The sequence below is a fragment of the Apteryx mantelli genome, chromosome 13 (assembly GCF_036417845.1).
Source record: "Apteryx mantelli isolate bAptMan1 chromosome 13, bAptMan1.hap1, whole genome shotgun sequence".
In the NCBI taxonomy this organism is placed as follows: Eukaryota; Metazoa; Chordata; class Aves; order Apterygiformes; family Apterygidae; genus Apteryx; species Apteryx mantelli.
In genome coordinates, this window is record NC_089990.1 from 377,239 (window position 1) to 385,915 (window position 8,677).

Genomic DNA, 8,677 nt, shown 5'->3' on the forward strand with positions numbered 1-8,677 from the left:
CTCGGAGCAAAGCCCTCGGAACGGAGCGGAGGGCAGTTCCCCTTCGCCAAGCGGAACCTGTTCTTGCTCTGCTCCTTACACAACCAGAGGCATAAAATAAGAAATCCCTCTGGGCAGAGCATGTGAGTGAACCTGTCTCCTGAGACAAAGCCTTTCTGGCGGCCCCTGCCTCCGTCCCATCTGCTGCTCTCCTCCGCCGGCACACCCTGCAGCTCCCCTGCTCCGCGGCAGCTGAGCGCACGGGGCCTGGGCAACCGTCCGGTGGCTGCACTTCGGGGCAAGCCGAGGCAGTGCAGCTGCCGAAACAGTTTTCCTGCCTAAAAGCGAAGGTCTGCTGGACTATAGCCTAAAATCCGAGGTATGACCTTCCCTGCACTATTGGCATCAGTGCAAGGAGTTTGGCTGTGCAGCCGTGCCTCGGCCTCGGGGCCCGCTGTTAAGTGGCGGCGTTATATGCGTTGCTGATGCGGGGTGCCTCCCCCCGTGCCCTCCCTCTCAGCTCTGCCTGTGAGCTTTGCACCCCGGAGCAGGATGGAGAGAGGCGCCACTTTCACAACTTGGACATGTTGTCACTCACATCCAGACATTTCCTGTTATCTAACCTCAGCCTTATCTTCCCCATTCGCCGCTTCCTCTCGAAGGAGGAGCGGCCCCTTCAAAAACGAGCCGTGCGCCTGGGCTGCACCCCCACACCGCTCTGCTGCTCTGCCGTCCCCCAGGCGCCCCGAGCCCCAGGTGCCCGACCTGCACCGCACAGTCCCCCCTTGTGAGAGGGCCAGGATGGGCAGGCATGGTAGGTACCAGCTCCTCTTTCTGTTCGGCCAAAGCGGGTGGCTTGAGATGGGGGGAAGGATCGGTCCCTCAGGGCTTGTTGTCCCATGTCTTCTCTGGGAGGTCTCAAAGGACCACAGGGACTGGGATACTGAAACTCCCGTAATGTCCACATTCCTGGGAACACAGAAAGTTGTCCTGCTACCCCACATTATATGTTTACTTGCCAGGGGACCAAAGTCAGATCACCTTTGAACTGCATCCCCTCAGCATCGTCGTGGGCCTGAGAGCAGTTTCATCTCTTTTAATGAGAGGAGTTTCTTGGTATTTCCCTTCCAAAGACAAGCTGTGCTGTTGGGCAGTGTATATTTTTGTAAGCATATGGTTAGGGGATAGAAATGCGGCTGGTTCCTCTGCCCTTGGAACCATGATTCGTTGATGAGTATGAATTATAATTAATAGCAATAATGATGTGTACATAGCCATACCTGGTACTCAGACGCATGCGCATGCTCCCCACCCCCATGCACATACACACGCACACACACTACAGATAAGTTGCTGGCCATAGGGAGATTTTGATCGAAATTAGTCATAGATGAGACAGGGCAACAACGAACAAAGAGCAGGGGAAGTTGCGGGATGGAGGAGGGCTTTACCAGGGAGAGACGGTGTCCCAGTGCAGGCGCGAGTGTGCTCTTCAATTCTTTTTCTTGACTTCTGCCTAGATGACTTCAGAATATTAGACGAGGGTTCCCCCCCACACACGCACACTTTTCTTTTCCCTTTTCTTAAAAGTTACTGATGCAAGCAGTCAGAGAGAGCAGAGACCAGCAAAAGCAGAGCGGAGCTGAGGGTGGAGGCCAGAGCTCAAAGGTGAGTATTGAGGAGGGATTGGAGAAGGGGTGTGGGGATCAGTGGTGTTCAAGATAACAAGGGTTTTCACAAGCCCTTCCCTGGTATTTTTGCATAAATCATGAAGAACCAATTGCAGTATTCTGGTTCTCAGCCTCTCAAGCCATTTCTGCAGCCGTAACAAACCCACAGCCTCCTCGCTGATGTATTTACCAGCTGTTGCAAAAGCTCCTTGCCACTTGTGACTTTCTGTTTCTCTGTGCTCTAAATTGTGGGGCAGACAAGAATACAGGGGGATGCTTCATGCTTTTCTGTCCCTTACAATGTTGTGAATCCTAGGCACAAAATCTAGATCCAGATTTTTGCATATCCCAGATTTTGGCAATGTGTCTATCAGGGACATGCTTACTCCTGATGCTTAGTTTAGCAAAGTTGTGAATTGGCCCATCCACCTTGCTATCTCATGGGATAGGTTTTTATCATGAACAAGAGAAGACAGCTCTTGGGTACTTCAGGAAAATCTTTCCAGTACTAGGGGGTCTGATGATGAGCCTTCATGTTAAGAGGGATGCAGCACTCTGTAAAATCCTGCTGAACTCCTTGAGACCGTGTGAACTAAAGACACCAACACTGCATCGGTTATTTCACTCACTGCACTGGCAAGACGGGAGTGCAGTGTTACTGTCATCTCTCACATGACATCACCCATGAGCATGGTGCTGTACACAGACGAATTGACAGTGAAGGAGCTTGCAGGTGAAGCTGAGGTGCAAACAGCAGGAAGGAATGGGAAGGAGCTATCAAGGTACAGGCTATAAAACCGTGTGGCTGCTTATTAAAAGTGAGGCATATGTGTCTATGGGGGAAGAGTGCTGAATTACTTGTTTTACTTGTTTGGGAGTATGAAAAACTAAAGTTGGGACCTACAGGACAAGATGGAGGAAGATATTACTGTGAAGCAGGGCTAGGCAGAAGGGACTTTCAGCCTGAGTTGAGTAAGGGAGGGGGTTGCCTAGGAAGAGACAGCGAACTAGGACTAACAGCTTCTTTGTTCCCTACTAAATTAGAGGGCACAGAGGGTGGGGGCGATTTTCAGCTCTGGGGAGGCCTTGCAGTCCTTATTCTTCTGAACTTCTGCACTTTTGCAGAAGGATGCCTGCTGCTCAGGGACAGTCCTTATTGAACTACTTAGGGCTGTCACCTCCTGTTCAAGGCTGGGACAACTGCTGTGGAACTGCAGTTTCCAGAAGCTTTCCTTTGGGCACGGCAGCTGCTCTGCACACCGTCCAGTAAGCTACAGCCCAAAGATACCTCAGAGCCCCTGGTGAGGAAGCAAGGGTCTCCCCAGTAACTCTAGAGCCGAGGGGAGAGGGGATCACCTCCTGCCTGGCACCTCCTGCCTGTAGCAAGGGCAGGGACAAGGGTGTCACAAAAGCTGTTGCCCCGCACTGCCATTGCACAGCTCCTCCTGGGGAACAAGTGACTTTATACTGCTGAAAAGACTCTCTCCTTGCCTGTGTCAGCCCTTTGGGAAGGCAGAGCCTGGCCCCATCAGCAGCAACAGCCTCCTTAGCCTGGAGCTGCGTGGCACAGCCAAGCAGGGAGCCGTGGAGCTGCTTTGGCACCTGTCAGCTAAGAAGCAGGAGTTATTAATTAACAAGCTGTGGCATTTGGCCTCTTGCTCTGTTTCTATATTGTTAACTGTCTCATCCAAGTCAGCAGATGTGTTACAGAGATACACTTGGATATGCAGCCCAGCTTGCCTGCGATGCAGCAAGCCCTTTTGGCAGCAGCTCCAGGCTTTGCTGGAGCCTGCCGGATACATGAGATTGAACTCACTGAGCGAAACGTTCAAATGTTTGTCAGGCAAAGATCCCAGCAGAATCAGCTGAATGGCTGGGATCATGGGAAGGTCCAAAATGGATCAGAACTGAGTAAAGGCTTCTGAATTTGACTTTGCTATAGCGAAGGCTTGCAGTTTCTAGGAGAAGCACGTCCCAAGGTTCCTGATGATCAGGGATTCAGCAAACTCTGTTCCCCACAGCCCTTTGGGAGTTCTTGCTTTCAGTTCAATCTGACAATTGGGTTTCTCTGCTAAGTGGAAAACAGAGATGGCCTCGAACCCAGTTCAAGTCCTGTATAACAAGTGCTTGTCCTGAAATGGCTGCTGTCTGCATCTTAGGACCCTGTCACTCAGCATGCAAAACCCACACAGCCACACTTTTATGCATGCTATTACTAGGTTTTTAAGTCAAATCCATCCAATACTTTTACTTTTCATTGATTTTCATCACAAGTTGCAGAAGTCTGACAGCCCTGTAAAAATTTCTGAGAGATCACATGTGGCTTGGAAGGGGAAAGCTGAAGCTTTTTGTGACTTTAATAAGGGACTGACTGAAGAATGCAGAAAGAAAAACTCTAGCGGCTGATTGTTCAGTCTGTTTTATAACACTAGGCTTACTTGGAAATACCCATTTCAGCTTGAAACCAGAAGCTCTGACAATGACAAATCCATTCAAAACAGATATTATCATTACAGGGTGGGGCAGAGAGCTCCATTCCTATCTACTGATAGAATTATCTCCACTGTGTGACCCTTCTCTTATCTATTGCTGACAGCAACATTTTGAGTGACTGTTTTCCCCCTCAGAAAGCCACAATGGGGGGCTTATTTTAAGGTGCAATAGAAGAAGCAATGCTGTGGGTTTTTTTTTTTCCTCTCAAGGCCAGATCTCCCACTGTTAGAAATCAGCACTGAAGCTGAGGAAGGTCTGGTGACTGATATCTGCTGAAGAGCCTATTCAGTCTTTTCTTTGTGCAGCCTCTGCATCACAATTTCATAGGGCTGAGAGTCCTTATGGGGACCACAGGTTCATTTTTCTTTTATCCACATTGCTGGTAGAATGCTCTCAATAGCGTGTGGTATCTAACTCTTACTGATCAATCTTTTCCAGGTAGAGAGCGAGCATCCCTGTTTTACTAACACTAGCCACCCTATGCAAACCCCTCAGAGCTTATTAAAAAATGTTACTCTACATTATACAGCAGAGTTCAGTTCAGAAGGACAGTAATTTGATAACCAGACTGACAGACTGACTTAGACAAGGACCCAGGTGTCTTTATGACTGATCTGTTGTTAAAACCCACAGATCAGAGTATTTTAGATTAAAAAACATTAATTTAGAGCCTTGATTACATTAAAACATTTGCACAAGGGTGACAAAATGCTGGGAAGATAGGTGGATGCCCCTCCCCGGCAGTAACCAAGAGAAGTCAGGTGCCTGACTGTTTTGTACCTCAGACCATATCACTACATTGGTGCGAAACCTTGAGGGAGATAACAAATCAGTTTTGACTGTGCTTAAACCAATATATCTTTTGCTAGACTGATCTTAAATTAACTTATCAACACTAATACAAGTTTTCCAGTACTCAAGAAATACACATACTTTTACCCATTGTTACATACTTCTTTTATCTACCATGGTTGAAATTCATTCTGAATTAGGAGCCAGAATAAAGAACTATCCACTATTTACATCTCACTAAAGGCCTAATGTGAAGGGTTGGCAGAATTTAAAAATGGCAAAGGCTTTGTAGTAACCCTGTCTAGAAATGGATTTTATCTTCAAAGCTATAGCTGTTCTTTGCTGTTAAATCCTTATTTCGTTCTTTATTGTTTTTGGAGCACATATAGAAACCATATATTTGACATCACCACTTTTTATTTTGTACTTTTACATAGAAAACTCTCCCCTTTCCAGGCTTATTTCTATGTGTGTAATATTAGATGCGATCCTATGATCATCTTTCTAAAGTAGAATCCTAGAAGTTAAGAGATAGAAAAGACTGAATAAATCACCCACTGCAGGCCACTGTTAATATACCTTAGCTGAATCCTACTTTTGTGCCCTTTAATGGTATGCCTTCCAACATGTAATTAACGTACCCATTTTAGTTTATCATTGTGCTATCAAAAATAGCCTGGCTGCTTTCTTAGAAACTGGTGCTGCTGGTCACATGAAATTAAAATCAGGGGAACTGGAAGAAAGCAAAAAGTGCCATTATGACAGCCTATTGGGGTAGAAAGCTCCATTTCTTGTAGCAGAGGCTTTTTATGTGAGCTGGAAATGAAGCAGAAAGGGTTAGTTTTGACAAAAGAAGTTTCACTTCATTCTCAAAGAAGTTCATTGTTTCCATATGCGATGGTTTGGTTTTCATTTAGCGCTACAATCTTTGCAACCATTTTGCCTAACAGTGCAGCTTCCTGGTGGCAGATGGAGATTGGGACTGATGTTTGCAAGGATGAGAGGCTGCTGTGGTTACTTTTCTCACAAAAGTGAACACATATGGCACTGGACTCTGAGCCAGTGCTGGCAGCTGAACTTACTTCCAACAGAGTCAGTGACAAATCACCATGTGTATGCAGAGGCACATTTATACTTTTTTTTCAGTTAGGCTTGAAAGGTTCCCTCTTCAGTTCCTTAGGTCTGGGTAAAAAGGTTGGTTTTAGCTATCAGTGGTACAGTAAGAGGTAAAACGCTGAGCCTATCCCTGCCAATAGGAATTCCGTCGTTGGCATTCATGGAGCCAGGATTTTACCCCAACCTGTGTTAAGATACAGAAGCCCCATCCCATGTTCTTTGGGATCTGTCACACTGGTTACAACTGAACTATTCACATATCTAGAGTTAGGCACTTAACTGAAGTACCTTACTATACGGAGGCAGTGGGGAGTGCCTGACTACTTGAATGCAAAATTACCACAAGGACCCAATAAAAGAAATTAAACTGAGAAACTTCAACAACTTGTTTCAGTTTAGGAGGATAAAAGTGAAAGCTATGAAAAATCTGTTAGATTATCATGCCCTTATCATGCCCTTATCTCTATTCAATGCAAAATTGCTCCCCTGCCCAATGTTCTCTGGGTCTTTGTCTAGACTTTCTGTGTCTACAGAGGTGTTGGTCTTCCTGATAATGTACCCAAACTGCACGTCTGAGTGTTTGCTTGGCCATTTTGTCAATATTTTAAGCTACGAAGCTAGCTGTATAACTAAGGCAGAAGGTTAGTTTGGAGCTTTCAGCATCATTTCCAGCTTCACTGATCTTCAGCCTTTGGATTAACACAGCAGATGTTTTCCACAGCAGAAGGCAGTGTCTGCTTGTGCAGTTCTGCCTCTCCTGAAGAAAAGCATTGGAGTGTGAAATAGGGTGGGGATAATGAAGGTTTTTGCTAACTGAAAAAAAGCCTCTGAAGTTAACAGCAGCTTCAGCCCTTCTTTTTCCTCTCCATCTGCCTAGGATGCCACCTCAGCAAAGACCTGTTCGACGGCACTTCGGAGAGCTGCAGTGCAGCACTGCGTGTATTTGACAAGCTGAGTTTGACACTCAGTGTGGCAGAGTGTCAGTTTGTCAAATACCCCAAGTGAGGCATTTGCTTAGCAACACAGCGTGACACCAAGGAGACTGACCCCTTCCTCTGACTCGGGTGGGAAATTTCCTGTCCGTATTCTTCCCTTCGCCAAAAACCCAAAGAGGTACTGAACAAACCATCTCGTTACTGAATGTTTGACTCTGACTCCCGTGCTGTCAGGTTTCCCTTCCACCCCAGTTTTGGAAATGCCTATTGGGGTGCTCATCTTATTGGCAAATCTCTATAAAAGTTGTGCTGGCACAATTCCACTGAGATAGGAAAGCAAGAGAATTTGGCCCGGGTTCCTTATTCTCTGCAGCCAAAGACAGAGCTGTTCTCTTTCGCAACATTAACTAGCAGGCTGTTAATTAAGCTCCTGTTCAGTTAAAGGTTATGGCTATTATGGCTACTACAATCATAGCATTATGGGTAGTAGCAGCATTATCTATAACATAGAATTTTTTCATTGGACTTAAAGGAATCTTCTTTTAATTGAAGTGAAAACTAATAACACTGCCGTTTCACTTCCCTCTATCCCATTGGCCAGTGCAAAGTGGTGGTTTGCTCAATCCATTTTTAAATTAAGCCAAATAGTCTATCACTTCTCCTTGAAGCCCTTTTTGTTTAGAAAAGACTCGTTGGTTTTGGCTGGTTATTCCTAGTCAGCACTTGCTGCAAGGTTGCCTATTGCTTTTGCTACATTTCTGCTGTTTTATTAAAATAATTCCCTCTAAATCATCCCAGCTGAAGATCTAATGATTGGTTAACATTTTTAATGACTGAGTTGTGGCATTTCATATCCAAAGCTTGAGATATCTCAGGGTGAAAGAATGTCACAGGGTGAATTCCCAGCCCCATTTGACAATTTGAACTCTCTGAAGATGTTTAAAATTGAAAACTCAGAAACCAAAAGAAAATCCCAAGATACTACTGACTTGTTTCAGGGCAGTACCACCAGCAAATTTTGCAACATTTGAGAATATTGATAAACTTTAATACTATGGGTTTTTTTTTTCTTGCCACTATTTCTTGCCAAATATTTTGAAGAAGTTCGGATTTGTACAAACCTGTGACCAATGAATATATAGCATTGTCTAAGCAAATTGTGTTCTGCTTTCTGTCTAAGTCCTATCAGCAGGGCTTATTGTGCACTTCTGGACAAACACGGTCCTACTCACTATGACTCACACTCCCGTGGTCTCTCTCCAGCACCTACTCATGACTCAGAGACATCACCCTGATCCGTATCGCTGAGGTCAGCTTCAGAAGAGAACAAAGTATTACTTCAGGGGTCATTTTGTCCCCAGTGGATCCTTAATGTAGTGGGCAGATGTGTCAACCCAAACTCTTTCTGCCATCACAGTCCCCATGGTTTCAGCAGACAAACTCTTGCACCACAGCTAGCTGAGTGTTCATTTTAAGCTCTTCAGCACTGTTTTCTTACAGTTTCATAGTTTTTACCTTTGCTGGTGTTTGCCCTTCTCCTTTTTTGCTAACTTTTCTCTAGGTAGCCCCCAATTCCTTCTAGATTGGTGGGGGGAAGGGGAAGAAATTTAATTCCATCCTCTCCTGCAAGAACAAACATCAACTTATAGTGGGACAAATTTCGCTGTCTGTAACTTCCTCTCCTTTCTCCGG

At 45.5% G+C, this 8,677-nt stretch overlaps 1 long non-coding RNA gene across 1 annotated transcript; it reads left to right on the forward strand.

The window, feature by feature from the left end:
* The first annotated feature begins 645 nt into the window (after positions 1 to 645).
* Positions 646 to 8,107, forward strand: LOC106493632 (uncharacterized). Its single transcript, XR_001294170.2, has 3 exons — positions 646 to 793; positions 1,570 to 1,647; positions 6,928 to 8,107. It is a non-coding gene; the product is annotated as an uncharacterized lncRNA (long non-coding RNA).
* Positions 8,108 to 8,677: the final 570 nt, after the last annotated feature.